Genomic DNA, 18,346 nt, shown 5'->3' with positions numbered 1-18,346 from the left:
ATAAATAATTCTCGCTTCTAAATAATCTGCGCTGCAATCGTCACGGGAGAGACTCGTCCTCGATGTCGTCGTCCGATAATTCCGAGATATAATCCCATGCGCGGCAAAGACGATTCGTTTATTAGCGCGGAAAATAATTCCCTCTTGCAAACAGCTAGATATCCGATAATTGCTCGCGGAGAAGGAGAGTGTGCTTTTGACGCGTGCGATTAAGCGGAGAACCGACGGGATACTGAAATCATTCCTCGGGGATTTTAAGCCAGAACGAAATGACGATACGTGGGCGGATCTCCGCGCGGACCCCCCCGGAACACTTTGCTCGTGCACGCGTTATATATCGGCTGGACGTATTATTAGCGCACCGCAAAGAGAGCGAGAGAGAGAGAGAGAGAGTGTGTCGTTCCTCCTCATTATATACGTATGGACACGAGAGAAATTCGTGGAAATCGCGAGAAACGCGCCCATGGAGCACAAGTCTTCGGTGTTTAAATTATCGCGCGTATCTGCGCGATGGTTTCGCGTCATCTTGCAGTTTAATTCGTGCGTTTCTCCACGTGCAATGAGAATAAAAAAAAGTGTCGACGTATCGAGAACCAAATATTTCTTGTGATGTGTTCTTCAATATTTATTAGTTATAAAAAAATAACAATATAGAAGAAATATTAAGTTTAGACAATAGAAGAAATATTTAATTCGCAATATTTCGACATTTTTCTCTCAATGTAAGTATTGGCCACTTATAGAGGATCGGAAGAAACAGCCTCTCAATCGCCGCGTCTGTGGATATAAATAATTGCCTATTTAAAATGTAAAAATTGTACGATTTTATCGATCCACATATTTCAAATATAAAAATTTCTTAAGAGGTTTAGCTACAAAAAAATTTTTTCAACAGTATTATTACGTTTTCGCGAGCAACGTACATATAGTAACAAAAAAAAACAAATTATTTGTTAATTTATCATGATATTTTTCAATATGTTACGCAACATTGCATGTACCGTCGGCTAAAATTATACATATTGGTGATTTACGAGATTCATAAAAGTCGCGAGACGATGGTACCGTACGTCGAGGTAAATAGGGTTTATGTAAATAGAGTTTTTATGTTAACAGTGTAATAGTGGCATGACGTGTAACGACACTCCTGAAGATCTTGGGCTACGTCGAGGCTGGGATCGAGAGTCCACAATTGCAACGTGAACATCAGCAGAAATCGAGAGAGGCCGGCTTCTTTATAGAGATCAATAAATAATCGGCCGTGCGCCTTGTGCGTAGTGCGGCTTATCAAACGCGGTTCGTGTATTATATTGCGTTACTCTTGGTATAAGCAAGCACGTAGAACATAATATCGTCGGACCCGGCATTATTGCATGTGCATCGCTCATCGCGAAAACGATGATATAACCCATGTTGCTGCGGTTAGAACGATCGAGCCGGAACCGGCGCTCAGCGATAATTTACCGATAATTTAATCCTGTTGTTCAACTTAAAAAGAATCGCGACAACGAGAGACAGAGAAAAATAAATATATTTTTCATTCTTTGGAGGTAGCACATATATATCGACAAAGAACAAAGACTAATAGAAATGTAATAATAATAAATATATATGTATAATAAAGATAATATAAATTGGAAGAGATAAAAATGTATATGTAATCTTATTAAATAATTTTTCTCTGAAAGAATTAAACATCCGCGCACGTATATTTATAATATCTAATAAAAAGTTTCAAGTTTTCTTTGTTTTCTTATGCAATACACGAAAACGTAATTTCAGTATAATACATAAATATTGTGCATTTCGATTAAAATCCAGGTAATTTAAATTTACTTTCTTTTTTCATTAAAACATTGGAAAGCCAAGAGTTAATAAATCTCTTTCAATAAAAGTTTAAATATTACGATGTTCTTATGGAAAATGGTTTTTATTAAGAAAATTAAAAAAATAAAAAAGGAGATAACTTTAATAGAGATATTAAAATTACTTGACACACCCACACACAAAGAGACATCTGGAACGGCTTTTAAAAAATAATTGTCTAAATGAATTGCGCGAAATACAAAATAGAAAATGTTTCGCAATTATTAATATCTACAATAATTTTCTTCTTATCATTCGTCACATTATTTATTGATATGGACTAAAGTTTTGTGCAATATTTATAGTGAATAACGGGAAGTTGTAACAACGCTCATAAAATACCACATCCGGTTCACAAAAAGCGAAAAGTGTACTCTAAAAAAAAAAAAAGAAATTATCCAAAGACAAAAACATGGGAGATCAGAAATATTCCAGCGATCGCAATTCTATCACGGATGCTGGATAATTAGTCGAATATTCGCTCGATCATACTTAATCGTAAGTAGTTCTCGATAATCTTTGCTGATAGCAATGTACTAATCGCGATGTACGCAAAGAGAAAGCTGAGTGAATGAGATATTAAAATAAACCATTAAAAATTGGCGCAACAATTACGGACTCACCTATTTTGTTATTTATTCAATAATTTGAGATATTTAATTGAAATTAAATTAAAAATAAAAATTTTTAATTATCTTTTTAGATTTTTAAAAAAAATTTGTTAAAATTCTACCGTATTATATTTTCTAGATAGTTTTTATTAACAAATTGCAATGTATATTATTTGCAATATGTCAAACAGCATAAAATATTCGAACGCAAAATTTCATAAGTAAAAAGTTAGAGAAAGATTTTATTATAAAAGTTAACAGATTATTTATTTTAAACCATAATTTTTATAAAATTAAAATAACTATGAATCCTCATAATCTTTTTTAAATTCTTAACACTTCTATTATTTATATAAAAAAATGTATTCACTCTGCTTATTTAAATCTAGCAAATTCTATTCTGATGTAATATTTATTTTACGAACATTCTTCATTAAACTAAAAATTGAAAATTATATTTATCATCAAATACGTATGCAAGAAATGTCAATAAAACAAATATAGAAGATCACTAATATGCCTGGCATAAGCTTCCTAAAGTAATATTTAGTTCCTGAGAAATATACTTTTATTTCTTAGAAACTAAACATGCACTCTATTAATACTGATAAAAACATGATTTGCTTAGTTAATTCAAAAAAAATAAAAAACCATTCACAGTTTATACATTTTCTATATAAAATTTACTAAAAACGAATATAATATAATCTAACCTTTATATATGTATAGTCGTGCTACATGTTGCGTCTTGCAGAACAGCAAAAGGTATTTGTATGATCGATAAAAAGTTTTACGTCGACGTGAAAGGCTTCTAGGAATCTTTGTGTTCATTACCTTGTAAATATTTTATACAAATGACTTGTTAAAGAATAAGAGAAAGAAAATGTCATCTATTATGCCAGTATTGAACTCCAATTTGTCAGACGTTTATTTGTGTTGCGAAAACAATTGTTACAAATATGAAAGAATATTATAAAAACTACTATACCATTTGATAGAAGACACTTTTTAATTTACACTTATGTTTCTAAAATTTAATTTCAAGTTTTATTTAAGAAACAAAGTATGCCAATATTCAAAAACAAAGTATGCCAATATCAGTAACTTTAATTTCTTTAGTATTTTAAACCTATACGGTTAATGAAGCTGTAATAAATTGTTTATAATAATACGTTATAATAGTAACCTTACCAGGAAATTCATTAGATACTCGTAATATTACTTCCGGAATGCTTGCTGATCATCCAGTAAAATCAGAGCAAGGAAATGTTTCTAAGAAACTATGATCTCGATATATCACTTCGATAACATCACTACAGGAAAGATAACTTTCTGTTTTATGCTCGTTCTCGTATCTAAGATCTTACTTTTGTTGGAAGAAAATGGAATTCAGTAAATATTGGATGAAATCGCTGATTTTATGGGACAAAAGCACGATACGTTTATAGAACTTTGATTAGCAAAGAATTATATTTAAAAAAATTTTAAATATCAGCATCCAGATTGCAGAAAAAAGAAATAGTTATTAGACCTACTAGTCAAGATTTTTCGCATTTTTGAGTGCCTAGATTACAGTGATCTCGCATAGATCAATACACATGACGATTCTCAATTGTCCGATTGTCAGATAGCCAAGCCAGATCGCAATCGAGATCGCGCGTCTCGCAAATTGGACTGGCGCCGAACGCCTGATCTCTAAGGGAATAATACGGAGAGCAATGCAGATAAGGATGACCCGAGTTGCAAGCGCCGGCACCGTTAAAAGTCCATAAAATCCGTGCAAACGTGACCCGCAATCAAAATCTGCACGTAGCATCTCGCGAACAAATGGAGCCGGTTGCTCGTGACGTCATTCGATATAAAGTACGCTCATCGTGAACACGCATGTATTCCCCGTGTATAAGCGCATGTATGGGGTGTACTGCTACGAAAGCTGATATAATTTCTTTACGGAAACGTATTGCGGCACGATTGGCAATTATTAGCTTTTACAGCTATTTAACAAGCCGTTAAGTAAATCGCGAAAAGTATCATAATATATATGCGCGTATATGTAGTACCATCATGCTTATTTGCAGCATAATTCGAATTAAGAGAATTTCGGTCGGTTATCTTGAACTCCAAATTACTATTCACATTTGTCATGTTAATATAAAAAAAATTTTTTGTAATTTTGTAAAATTTTCATTTTATGTTAACAAATATTTTTGTCGTTAATATGAAATGGCCCTTTGTCCTCTTCATTTCTGAGCATACTTTAATTGCGTAAAGAAATTTAGAATTCTGTAAAGCATCACATGCATACAAAAATATTTTTTAATAAAAAAATATTGGTAATTTGCTCCAGGATTCCCTCGGTTGTCACACTTATCTCCAGTCGGATCGGTGTCACACTAGGTACAGCGTACCCATATCAATTTTCAACGGTCACTGGTTTAAAAATATCAGAGATATAATAACAAATTGGGGATTAACTTCAATCCGTTTAGAATATTATTTGATTATTAGACAATGTTAAAATTTGAAAAACTTCATGTTAAAAAAAAAATCTTGAAAATTGTAATTTCCGAAAAAATCAGTTTTTACAAAAACATATCTTTTTTGATTTTAAATATTTTAAATTAAAAATTTAGGTGGTGACCTATCTGACTTCAAAATTGACGCACGGGTACACTGTTACCAGTACTGTGACAATCGAGGGTTAATATCCAAAAATGCCAAGAGTTTCGCTACGTTCCGACTTCCGTTATACTTCGAGAGTAGACAAAATGCAAAACGGCGTACTTTCACGATGATACACCCCGTATAATTTCTCCGGGCGATACATTCAGCGAGGCGGCGATCCATCGTCGCAGCGAGGCCCCGCGCGCAACCGAGATTGCATCTGCGATTGTCACTCCCGCGTATTTCTCCACGCCGAAGAGGTCTTCCGAGCCGGAGTGCGATTCGCGACTGCAAGTCGGCGACGAAGTGTGTCGCGTACCGGTACCACCCGTTACACATGCGAATTACGGAGTGCGAAATAATCGACGTAGGATGATATTTCCACGCTGATTGCACGACACACCTCCAAATTCGCGACGGCCATAGCGAATGTGGCTCGCAGTATCAATCTTTCGACATTTTTTTTTCGTTACATCCAGAATTGCTAAAATATGAGAAATAGAAGATTTCTACCTAAACAAATAGCCTTGAAATGATTGTGATAGTAAAAGAAAGATCTAATAATATTTATTCTTCAGAAACGTACACTTTAACAAGAATCTTTATTCTTCTAAAAATCGCCAATAAATAAAAAATTAAATTAAAAAAACAAGTTTCTTCAAAGAGAGAAAGAGAGAGTAAAGTTTATTATATTTTTATTTTAAAAAAGTTCTAAATTTGTTTCTTGTTCAACAATTTTGCGACTGAAAGAGAGTATGCGATTGTTAGTTCACCTTGTATATTCTTTGTTTCAGTACACAAATGGATGGAGTATGTGGGAGGAAGTCAGGAGGAGAGAAAAGAAGATTAGCCCTACATTGACTATCTTCGCATCAAAATCGCGTTGCTCACGCGAACTTAAATTATGATCAACGGCACGGAAAAGGTTGTACGACACGGTTTATCTGACCAAAATCTGTATGTAGGTCTACAGACAGGACTGTGAAACGTCGATAAACGGATATTCCACAAAAAACCATTTGAAGGAAATGTACAGCAATTTATAAACAGTAAAGTGTGTCACTTGCATTCAATCTTTTTTAGATGAATCTATATTAAATTATTTCAAGTAAAATAATTCTCAACAAAATAATATGAAAATTTAAATAAGGATAAGTTTCTGTTGAACATAAACGTTTCATATCGTTGCATACAGTCTCTAACCTTTTTCAACAAATGGACCGATCTGTAAAAGTCAGAATAATAAGCGCAGCTGTGATCTTTGATGGTTTGCTGTAGTCATAAGATATGAATATGTTACTTTAACTTCTTCAATAAATGCAGACAACACTTGGACTTGTAAGACAAAGATGACGACAGAGAGTGGGAAAGCATATCTAAGAGTATATCTGTATGCAAAAGAGAAAAGATGAAGTCATAAATACGAAGGAAAGTGGCGGCGAACATGACCCCGCTGTGTTGATTTCACGCTGCGCGAGAATGAACAGCAAAAAGTTGAGAGAGAGAAAAAGAAATAGAGAGAGAGAGAGAGAGAGAGAGAGGACCCTACGATCTAACTTTTTTTCGAATTCATATTTCTCACTCGTGTAATATAAAACCGCGTTTCGTTTCATATGTCATTGCGATACTTACGTTGATTTCTCCAAGATCGATTAATTTCTTCTAAAAAGAAAAATTTCACGATTAATACGACTGAGAAAAAAAGTATACGTCTCAGAATTTATCTATATAAATGTTTAATAGAAATTACGTTCGTCTCGTGTCATATAAATTTAATATAAGACACGCTGTATATCATGAACTCTTCTCTCACGTCTTTTGCCTCCTTTTCTCCAATAATCTAGTTATATTCTTAGTTAACTACATTAATCCATTTTCTATTTATCACCTTCCCGTAAACTAACCCGTATTCTAACACTATTTATTCTCCTATTTTCAAGAAGTTTACTGAAATTTTAAAAAGAATTTCTTGAGAGTTCACGGATCTTTCAGAAATTTTATTCAAAATTCCAGGTAAAATTATAGAGAACTTTTAATGCAACTTTAAAATATTTTATTATACGCTTTAATGTGTGTTCCTTAATTAAATAATCGTAAAGAAAAGACACTTAAGTTTTCTAATATTAAATTTGAAAAAATCAAAAGATATAATATAAACTAAATATGGCCTATAATAATTTGTTCACGATACACGGATTTAACTCATGGATGAAACACAACGTTAATTTAGAATAATGTATTGTTTTCTATTTTCACTAATTTTTTTTTTATAAAAACTAGCAAATTACGAGAATACATGGATGTGTATATGACATTTATTGTTAATCAATTTTGCATTATCAGCAAGAAAATAATCAAAAAACAATTTTCTAGAAAAAAAGGAGAATTTAAATTTAAAATTAAAATTCTAAAAATTTCCTTAAATGTGTGTGTATGTGTGTCAATAAATCATATATATAATTTTAAAAAATAAAAAATAGATTCCTTGAAAATTCCTTAATATTTTTCCAGTAGTAATTACTCTCCAATTTTGCATTAGTCTAGTCAAATTAGTTATTTTTACTTTGGTTTTTTAATTTTGTATCTTTGTCTTATCTTCTGATTTTAATTAGAGAAACCTATCGCAACATATTTCAATGCGTTTGCATAGATCAATGCTGGACAACAAAAAAAATTGTCCTTTATATTCCAACATGACATTACTCTCAAGCAACGGTCTTCCTTGCATCCTGATATTCCGGTCGTTAACGCAGACAGCATGTTACTAAAATTAGCGCACGTTCCGCAAGTAGAGACGATTGCTCCAAAGGTAGCTATGCCTTGAAATATGGAAGGGAGAAGAAAAGAGAAAGAGAGAGAGAGAGAGAGAGAGAAAGTAAGAAAGAAAGAAAGAAAGAGAGGGAGAAAGAGAGAGAGATAATCTCTCCTTTTCTCAAATTAACCTTGATGACTCAAAGTCTTCGTAGGCACTTTCAAGAGTGTCAACGTTCTTCCTTTGAAAATTGGAGTGAAACGAAAATAGAAACACAGAGCCAAATATATAACACAATTTGGATAATGGAATGAGACTTAATATCATAAAAATAGTGTAATATTAACGTTAACTGAATCTTTTCGATCTCATATCTAAATATGTTTGATACTAATTTTACCTTTCCCTTTTCTGTTTAGTAGTTTCTATTTGTTCATAAAAAATCTTTTTTTAAATTAAATTATCTCCAAGCAAATTGCGCGTAGTGCAATTTTTAGATTTATATTTTTGTTAGAATTTATATCGTGTTAAAATCGTACTTATTTAAATATTTAATTAGTTACATACAATCGGTTATTCCACCTTCTTCTTGGTAAACTTACCTATCAGGTTAATATGTATCTGTTTTTATTTATTTAGAAAAAAATGAAGATAGACACATGCTTACCTGATAAGTAAGTTTATCAAGAAGTTGGAACAATCGACCCATAGAAAGATAGAAATCAATAATGTTATAAAATATTTCTATTTAAAATTCATTAATCATTGTTCAAAAAAATTAATCATTGTTCACAGTTACCTGTAAATGTGAAATAAAAACGTGACTAGCAATACAGTCCGATAATGGACTTCGCCATAGTTAATGAAGTTCATTTTAATTAACCTTATTATAATAGTTAGAGATTGCACGAAAGAATTGTTACACCGTTAAACGTCATTATTTTACTTTTTTTCGGCGTATGAGCATGATTCAGCCGGATCCATCCGCTCACGAACTCGAGAAGTTTCAAGACAGTCAATGATCTTATATAGTCACGTTCGCGTCATCGTGTGCGTCACGAAAATGATTCAGTTACAAGAACAAGAAAAATCATAATGTTGTTCGTACTATCTATGATCAATTCTACATGACCGTTCCACTACGTTTGACGTAATGCAACGTGAAATATTTTATATTATGAATGTATATCACGCAAACCGCATTTTAATCAACATATATATTACACAATGCATAATTGAGATATAATAGACAATGTCTTATCTTAAGGTCTTAAAGAACAGATACATCACGTACTATACAATTTCGCTCATGTTTATCTATAATTACGAATTTATAATCCGTGTATTTATACATATATGAATATATTTTTAGACTTACATTTTCAATAAAGTAATAGCTGAACAAAACAGTACATTTTTTCTAATAGCAAAGCAAAAATATAAAATTATAAATATTTAATTTTTCATTGTTTGGTGTGTGTGTGTGTGTGTGTGTGTGTGTATATCTTCATCAAACTTCAATTTTAAAATGACTAATCTATAGTTAATTATAATTGTATATCTCCCGGAAAAATATTCTAAAATAAATAAAATAAAAAATATGTAAAAATAAAGTTAATATAAATTCAAATATCAAAAATAAATTATAAAACAATGTAAAAATGGCATAAAAATATTGTTGAAAAATTGGAATTATTCGACATATTAAAGAATGGGGAAAAAAATAAAAATTTAAGCGTTTCAAAGCTGTATAAGTAACGTTCCAAATTTAATATTATAATTCAAGATATTAAATAAAACTATAATAAAATAATAATAATAATAATGCATATTTATTATATTATACATTTTTAAAAGTAATAATGTGAAATAAGGCCTCAAATGTGACAATAAAGTTCTTCAACAGACGGCGGACTCGCTCTGTCACGATTTCCTAATTAACCTATCTGAGCACGCGTACAAGATGACGTGCACGTTCGCATTAACAAAGTGTTCACCTGCGCACGACATAAAACGGGAAGAGGACTTGTCTTGAAATAAAATTACAATAACGTCTAGGACAAATGATGATAACATCGTAGCCGGTAACGGAGCAACAAGTCAAAATCTTTCAAACAAGTCTATAAATTATATATGTACATATATGTATATATAATCTTTATTTTTTAATTTTTTAATATTTTTAATTAATATTTATTTTTTAGATATTACCATATTTATGCATTATTTCATTTACTATAATTAATTATAAATGAATGTGTGTATAGTTAAATTATTATAAATATTCACATACTTAAAAGTAATTATTTTGTATCTAAATTCTTAACTCCTACATTAATATTACGACCAAATAAAAATATAATATTAAAAATTTATTTCTGCATATTGTGAAATACAAAATAAGAATTATAGACAAACTGCATGTCAATTACTTTATTGATATATAATGTATATGTATATATAAGTATCATTGATATACATATAATGTACTAAGATATAATCAATTGTTTTATTAATATTTCTATATTGATTTCTAATTTCTATCACGAAAATATATCTTTAAGAGTTAAACAATTTGCTATAGCTTTATCCGTATCTTTTTATATTATTATCTATATTGATACTTTAACTTATATCGATATCTTTAAACGTTAGCGTATAAGTACAAAACAATGGCATGTTTCGTTAGCGCGTTAATATCGCGTTACTAGAACGATGAGGAAACTTTTAAACCATGTGTGACTTCTTACTAACGTCGTCAAGAAAGGGCGAGAATAGCACTTTCTGCGCATCTTTCACGGTGCCTGGCCACGGTTTAACGATAAAACGCGCGAATTACCTTGAACGCATCCGACGTGTTCTCTTTTCGCATGATGCGCATTGCTGACACGTGCGCAAGCCGGATAAACTGAGACGCATTTTCGCTGCATAATAGAATAGAAATCAATGTCGCGCATTTGAACAACAATAGCTTAGATCGACAGTTAGATTTAGCTCAGAATATTTTTGTCTCTTCTGAATTTCCTTTATATTTCAAAATATAAGTTAATTATTATTAAAATGTAGTAATAAATTGAAAATTGTAAAAGCCTATTTTATTATCCAAGATAAATAAATGTATTTAAACAAAACAAAAAGTATTATTAAAAATTTATTAAAAATAACCCATATGTAACTCTCGAGTACTTTTAGAACTTTGTAAATTTTCGTCTATGAGAAAAAGAACTTTGTAACATGACTTGAAACGGCAACCATGGTTACTTTATGGAATTATTTCTTATAAATCAAACCAGTAATAAAGTAGTATCAGAAATAAATTGGAAAACTCTCGATGTTATACTCTCGATATACTCTCGATATTATTTCAATTTATATATCCATTTTTCATTATTTCACATATTTATACGATATGTTAATCAATATATCTATCTTGACATTTTACTTGTTGAAGTGTATTATGAGCATTTATATAAATGTAAAAATTGTTGTAGATAATAATAGTGCATAATGCAAATACTTAGAATACATAATATTTTTAACAGTTTCGATTTACGTGTCACAGCAGAATTACGGATATAATTAAACAAGCTTCCGGTGGTTGCCCAAAGCGCACCGTCGACCGGAAGTCTACTTTCCAGTCCGTTCGGCTGTAATCGACAACCCGAATTAATCAAAGTCTGGTCTGTGCACAGATGTCGATATTTGCATATGAAGTACTCATAAAAGGCTGCTATTGACGACAGACTTTCACAGAATTTTGACAATAATCTTTTTTAATAAAATTAACACTCTCTACATTGAATCAATAACAATAGATTTAACAAATATTTGAAACACATTCAAAAGATTACAATTTTTTATTAATAAAATAATAAAAATCTTAAAAACTGTTAGTTAATTTTAAATAATTTAATTTTTAACTTTAATTAATTATTTTTCAAATACACACATTAACTTTTCTTAAGTTAAAAATGTATCTATGTGTAAAAGAAAATAAAGAATTTTGTAAAAAAATTATATTTCTTTGTTATTTTTTGTTATGTTTATTTTTATTTATTTTAGTTTTATATAAACTTATTTTATAAATAAAATATTAAATTTATTTAAACACACACACACATACACACACATATATATATATATATATATATATAATATATATATATATAAAATATTATTAATGCTTAATTCTTTTTAAGATTCTATAGATTAACGACAGCACTCCTTTTATCTTTGTAAAAGTTGAAATTGTTGTTTACCGCTATACTTTATGACTGAAAGTCATCATTTATCTACCGCTTGTATTAGACACTGACTCATTGGGCGGTGTAATAAAATGTAAGATGTACAGTACAATACACTATAAATAATCAAAGCTTTATATTTTTTACGTAATAATCATACAGTGCATTTTATGTGATGCAGCGATGCGTCAATAATCGGCGATGCAGCTCTTAGGTGACGTAGTAATACGTAAATGGCCAACACGCATAAATCTTATACGCAGTGCTACGCGAGTAATCAAGAAGGCGTTAACCCGTGTATATCGTGTATGTAAATTAGGCTTTTTATCATATAAGAGACACATTTGGTGCGAATTTATTGCGCGCATTACTTTATTCTTTTCCACGTAACTCTTGCAAATCTTACTCGTTTCTTACGTGTTTACACGCAAGCAATACAAAGTTACCAAAATTGGTATCGTGATCCAAGTCTAAGACAAGTCTAAGAGAAACATTAAAATAAAATATAAAAGAACGTTAACATAAAATACAAGCAAGAAATATAAATGTCAGTATATTAAACATTATATTAGAAATTACATTCACGTTTATATTTTATATTCTTTATTCTGTTATAGGAAGAGAGAGAGAGAGAGAGAGAGAGAGAGAGAGAGAGAGAGAGAAAAAGGAGAGAAATTAAATATCCGGATATATAGCCATTTTTATCAAAAGCATAATTCTTCAATTAACCACGTAATAATCTTATTCACAACATTACGTCTCGGCATTCCTTACACATCTCGATGCCTTACACGTCTTAATTATGAAAATTTATGGAAAGATTGCTTTGTTTGTTCAGACAGATTTGGAATTCGCGAAATAAGCTTCGCAATGCAATAAAATTTCCAAAAATACCTATGAATAAATTTTATTTGCCCGGAGATTTTTGACCGTATGGAAGAGAAATACACTGCGTAAATCATACTTTATTTTATGCGTTTCGTTGTATCTCAATAGTCACTTTGCGAATCGCGTAGAATGGTGGACGTTGTTCGCGAAAACGTCTCTTTTAGTGGCGGTGTGAGTTCTTTCCAAAGAAAGAATCATTCGTAATCACAAGAGCAGCATAATGAGAACCTCTCACGCTCACTCACGATTCTCACAGTTATTCCACCTTCGGTTGAGACAATCGCCGCGGCGCACGCGGCCGTTTAACCGCCCGACCGTCGACGACGCGGAACAACGTGAGGATGCGCGGAGATTGCGCAGAGATTACGCGGCGATTACTCCCGATGATTCGGCAAATTTATTGATCGAACCAGTTCTCGCATTTTCCAACCGTTTAGGATGTACGTGTACAAGACATCTTATGAATTACGCGTAAATATGACGCGTGCTTTTTTTCATAGTGCGGCTGAAATATGAAGCAAAAAGCTTGAATTATTTATCTTTCTTGCATCCTGTGATTCTTTGGATATGATCAGAGTTGGGTAAATTAATGTTTTTTAAGCTAAATTTTATTAAAGTTAATAATTTATAACATTAAAATAAATATGTTAAAAGTTGCACAAGTAAAAAACTAACTTAATAAAAGTTTACGTTAAAATTAAATTAACTTAAATTTAATTTAATTTTAAAAAGCATTATTTAAATTAAATTAAAATGTCATAATTTTTAAAATTTACATTACTTTAAATAAACGATTATAAAAGTTCAAATAAATTTAATATTTTATTTGTAAATTTAATTTATATAAAATTAAAATAAACAAAGATAAAAGACTAAAAATAACAAAAAAATATAAATTTGTTAACAAAATTCTTTATTTTCTTCTAAATATAAATATATTTTTAACTTAAGAAAAGTTAATAAGTTAAAATTTATGTATTTAAAAAATAAAAATTAAATCATTTAAAATTAAGTAACAATTTTTTTTGTAAGTTAAAGTTTCAAGTTAAAATTACTGACTTTTTAACTTTATTACCTAATTTTTAACTAATTACTATTCTTAATATAATCAAAGTCTATTAAATTTGTCATGTTATTATACTCTTATATTTTCAAGATTTTAATAATTTGAACTATATATAGTCCGCGCATATAATTTCTTCAATCCTAGTGTAATTGTAATTATATTTTGATTTTGTAAATAGTATTCTAGAAAAAACAATCTGTAAAAAAGTAATTTATTTATAAATATATATGATATGTTTGTAAATCTCACGTACATTATTGTTTAATATATTAAGTTCACTGGTCAATTTTCTCAAATCTAGAAATAATTGCTTATTCTGATGCAATATATACTATCATTATTAATTTTTGTACCGATGACGTGTAAAAATCATCTTCGAGAGATGAATCAGGATTTCCATCAGTTCCACAATTCTCGGAGTAATCGATCGTACGAAATCAATTTCTCTGAAAGCCGCGAAGTCATCGTGGTACGCGTCAGGCATGAAATAGAATAGAGTAAACGCGATTAATTCGTTAAAGAAAAATCTGTACGCGCGTTTACAGTATAATACATTGCTCTTCGCTAGAAATTCTTAGCTAGACTTTCTTTCCCCGCGAATCCTCAATCTCGTCGATTATCCTCGCTTCCTCTCTTGTCCTCAGAGAAAGTTGTCGTAAAGCACGTAATCGGCGAAATAAATCGTCTGGCGATGATAAAAGTAAAAGCACGCGTGCCGCAGACAAACGTTAAGATGGACAAATAAAATATTAAACTCTTCAATAAAATAAAGTAAAAATTATTAAATGATCAATATCACTAGCAGCGCAGACAGCAAGACATAGATTACTGATTTTATTTCTATTTCACATCAATCTCAAGAGAAAATCAAGGATAAATTAATGTAAATGGTTTCAATTATATTTTTGCATCTTGTTAATGAAAAGACAAATTAATAGATTTTAATTCAATAATAGAATGAAAAAATTTTAAGATCAGAATTTAATTTATTTTATTGTATTTATGTTATCTTCAAAGCTTCGAATATTTGAAATTGTCAAAAGTAACAGTCCTAATTCAGAATGAACTTTACAATTGTATTATAATGTATCAATACAAGCAAGGTGACATCCAATATTTGCATGATAACACACAATCAGTAGCAGGTCATTCGAATATATGTATATATTATGTAAATTTAAATGAATAAAACAATGAGAAACAAATTATTGCAACATGCCTATAGTTTGTATCTCGTGCAAAATGATAACAGGACAACGTGGAAGTCCAATTAATATTACAGCGTATGCGTGTAGTCTAGCAATTTTTAATAGTTAGATAACACATGGATAGATCGCGAGAAAGCGGCATAAATTTCCGAATACCTTTATTACTAAAAATAACCGGTTTCGCGCATATATTCCTGCCGCATCATGCGTTTACGCATCCTGCTTTCTTCGGTAACACGGTTGAAAACGTGAACTCAATAGCGTCATTTTGATTTAACTTTCTTTTAAGATGCCGATCGGCGCTAAAATGCTCGCTTTCGCTTGAACGATGCGTAATATTATATCGTTTGTTCGATGATGCAATCACAAGATCGCATGAAATCGACAGGTTAGAGTGTTAATAAGATCATTCAGAATATATGTAACGTTAGCTTGCATATTATTAACAATTCAAATAATAATTAACAAACTGGTATCTAAAAGCAAACAAGCTATTCATTTACAATTACTCGCACCTTTTGCTCCTCAATGTAGTACAATAATAGTACACTATAAAAAAAGTGAATATGATAAAGAATGTATCTGATATACGTACAACAAATATAATTTATAAATACATAGAGTTTTGCATGTAAACTCTATTATTTTAATTGCAACAAATGCTATATTTAAATTAGATTATTAGAATTATTAGATTGGAAAAATAAAAATAACTGCTAAAAAAAACGTGCAACTTGCTGTAAATCGCGAAGAAAAGCTATTTTCGCGGATAAAACTTGTCTTATGAAAAGTTACCTAAAGAAAAGTTGAAAATGAAAACACAAGAACATCTAATACCTAAATGTACAAGTTTGGAGTGAGTGCCTACTGGAGAAACACGCGCGAGAAGAGACAGCGAAACACTCCAGATGGACGGCCGAGTGACAAAGAGCTGAGCGCGTCGTCTTCCCATGAACACGTGCTTCAAAGAGAATCGTGAAGTTTCATCTCTACGAAACCCAGCTGAACTGAACCGGTTTCACGCCGGTTAATCGCCATTTCGCTTGAACTCGTCCGAAGGAAGATTGACGAATAACAAACGCTTGCTCTTTCCAACGTGGCAAATCGAATCTTCTCTAATTTCACCGTAAAAATACGGTTGAAAATGAAAGTGACGCGTGTTTTTTTATTTATTTATTATTCGCACACGCGACGCAGTGAGCCTGCATGTCGTCTCCACGATAAATATGACAATCATATGAGTACGTGAACAATTTTGCTGCATTATCGTGCAAAATAAAAAAACATCGCGTCGACACGTGTTACCTCCACATGCACATAATCAACACGAATGAGTGGCATTTCTCATCATGTGCAAGACCGACATAAATATTGTATATATTTTTGTGTGCTTGTTATTAACGCAAGTATTCCGAAGCGTATTATTTTAAAAAGTATATAATTTATACTTTTGTGTTTTTTAAACTATTTTTTTATATAAAAAAATTCTATTATTAAAGTAAATTAATGATAGAATAACGAATATAACTCATGAGAAAAATAGAAAGAAACTTGTGATTTTTTTTCAAGCTTCATATATAATCTTTTTACGCAATAGAATATATATCTGCATTAAAATAGATAAAGAGTTCATAGCATGAGAACCTTTAATATTAAAAAATGTAACGTACATATATGGCAACTGTAATTACACTGCAAAGCATATCCTCTTTATATATAAAGGACATGTATATTTTATAACGGAATATACAATATTAGAACGGATTTCTTACGTGTCCATTTTACTTAAGCGTGACTGGCGCAATTCTTAATGTGACATTTTATCTATGTATGACAATGTCTTTTATATAAATAGGACTGAAAATAATTATTATAGAATAGACGTTAAACCGGACATTATAAAGGATGTGGTCCGGACATTATAAAGGATGTGGTCCGTCATGTATATTAAAGCGGACGAAATAAACAAAACTATGCTGGCAACGCAATATGGCGCGAGCGGTAGCGATAGCTTTGTCGTTCACTGTTACAACAGTCTGTTAGCTTGTCTGCTTTGACGGCCGTTCTCTTCGCAGTTGTGATGAGTGTTTTTGTTGCTAATTGTTGGTGCTAGTTGTGGGTGTCGATCGGCGCGGTGGCCGTCGCGGTGGGTATGCGGCATGTGATTGCGAATTTGGGTTGCTTCCCGAGGATGGTGACGCGGGTGTGTGCTCCTCTTGCGGGCATTATTCGCCTTTACGTGAGCGTGTGAGAAAAGAAGCACACGTTTGCGTTGGCATCCAACTCAAATTCGTCGCGGTCGCATGCCGTGCATTTGCCGCGGTGGTTGCCTCGTCGATCAGTGCCCGTGTTGGCACCAACGGTTAGCAATAGAGATGTTTATTGCAACTGAGGGGAGGGCAGCCGTTAGGGCGGACATTAGTCCGTTCTATTTATGAAGGACATTAAAGACAATGTCCTGCATATATAATTCCGTTTTAATTTCACACTTATCTAAAGTGGAAAAAAAGTCATTTTTTTCCATTATAGTTTCGCGGAATTTAGAGCGGATGTGTTTTGCAGTGTACGATTGAATTAACATTTCGTTTTGTTTCTACTCAGAATCTTTCGGTTCTCAAAAGATTACTGAAGAAGGTAAAAGAAAGTAAACAAATAAAAGAATTTGCATTGTCAAAATTCATTGTTTCAGCACTCGTATAATTTAATTATTTAACGATTATGCGTGCTTACAACACGCCTATAATAGTACGAAAGATAATGAACATAAAAAAAAGAGATAATTTTCATTAGACTAAAGAAATAATGACGATCGTAACAGTTTTGTTGCTATAAAAAATTTCTGAAATAGGGATGTAAAAAACAGCATATAATGAGAATCTAACCTCGAGTAAGTACTTTTACTTCTCACAAAAGAGTTTTACGTATTGCGCAATTTAGTGCTAATTAATGACTAATTACGTACTGCATTATTGTTATGAGCTTATTGTTAGTGTCCGAATGCGCTCGCAGGAAATAGCATTATAGATAAAAAGACTTAAAATACGATT

General features: G+C 31.3%; 1 protein-coding gene and 1 long non-coding RNA gene across 4 annotated transcripts in view; one reads left to right on the top strand and one right to left on the bottom strand.

Moving 5' to 3' along the window:
* Window positions 1-18,346, bottom strand: part of LOC105831818 (protein phosphatase Slingshot homolog 2) — a 134,649-nt gene that overhangs the window by 81,612 nt on the left and 34,691 nt on the right. The window lies entirely within an intron of this gene.
* LOC118644495 lies at window positions 692-2,256 on the top strand. Its single transcript, XR_004962271.1, has 2 exons — window positions 692-722; window positions 1,117-2,256. It is a non-coding gene; the product is annotated as an uncharacterized LOC118644495 (long non-coding RNA).

This window comes from Monomorium pharaonis, chromosome 2 (genome assembly GCF_013373865.1).
Source record: "Monomorium pharaonis isolate MP-MQ-018 chromosome 2, ASM1337386v2, whole genome shotgun sequence".
Classification (NCBI taxonomy): Eukaryota; Metazoa; Arthropoda; class Insecta; order Hymenoptera; family Formicidae; genus Monomorium; species Monomorium pharaonis.
This window is presented reverse-complemented; position numbering and strand designations above follow the sequence as displayed.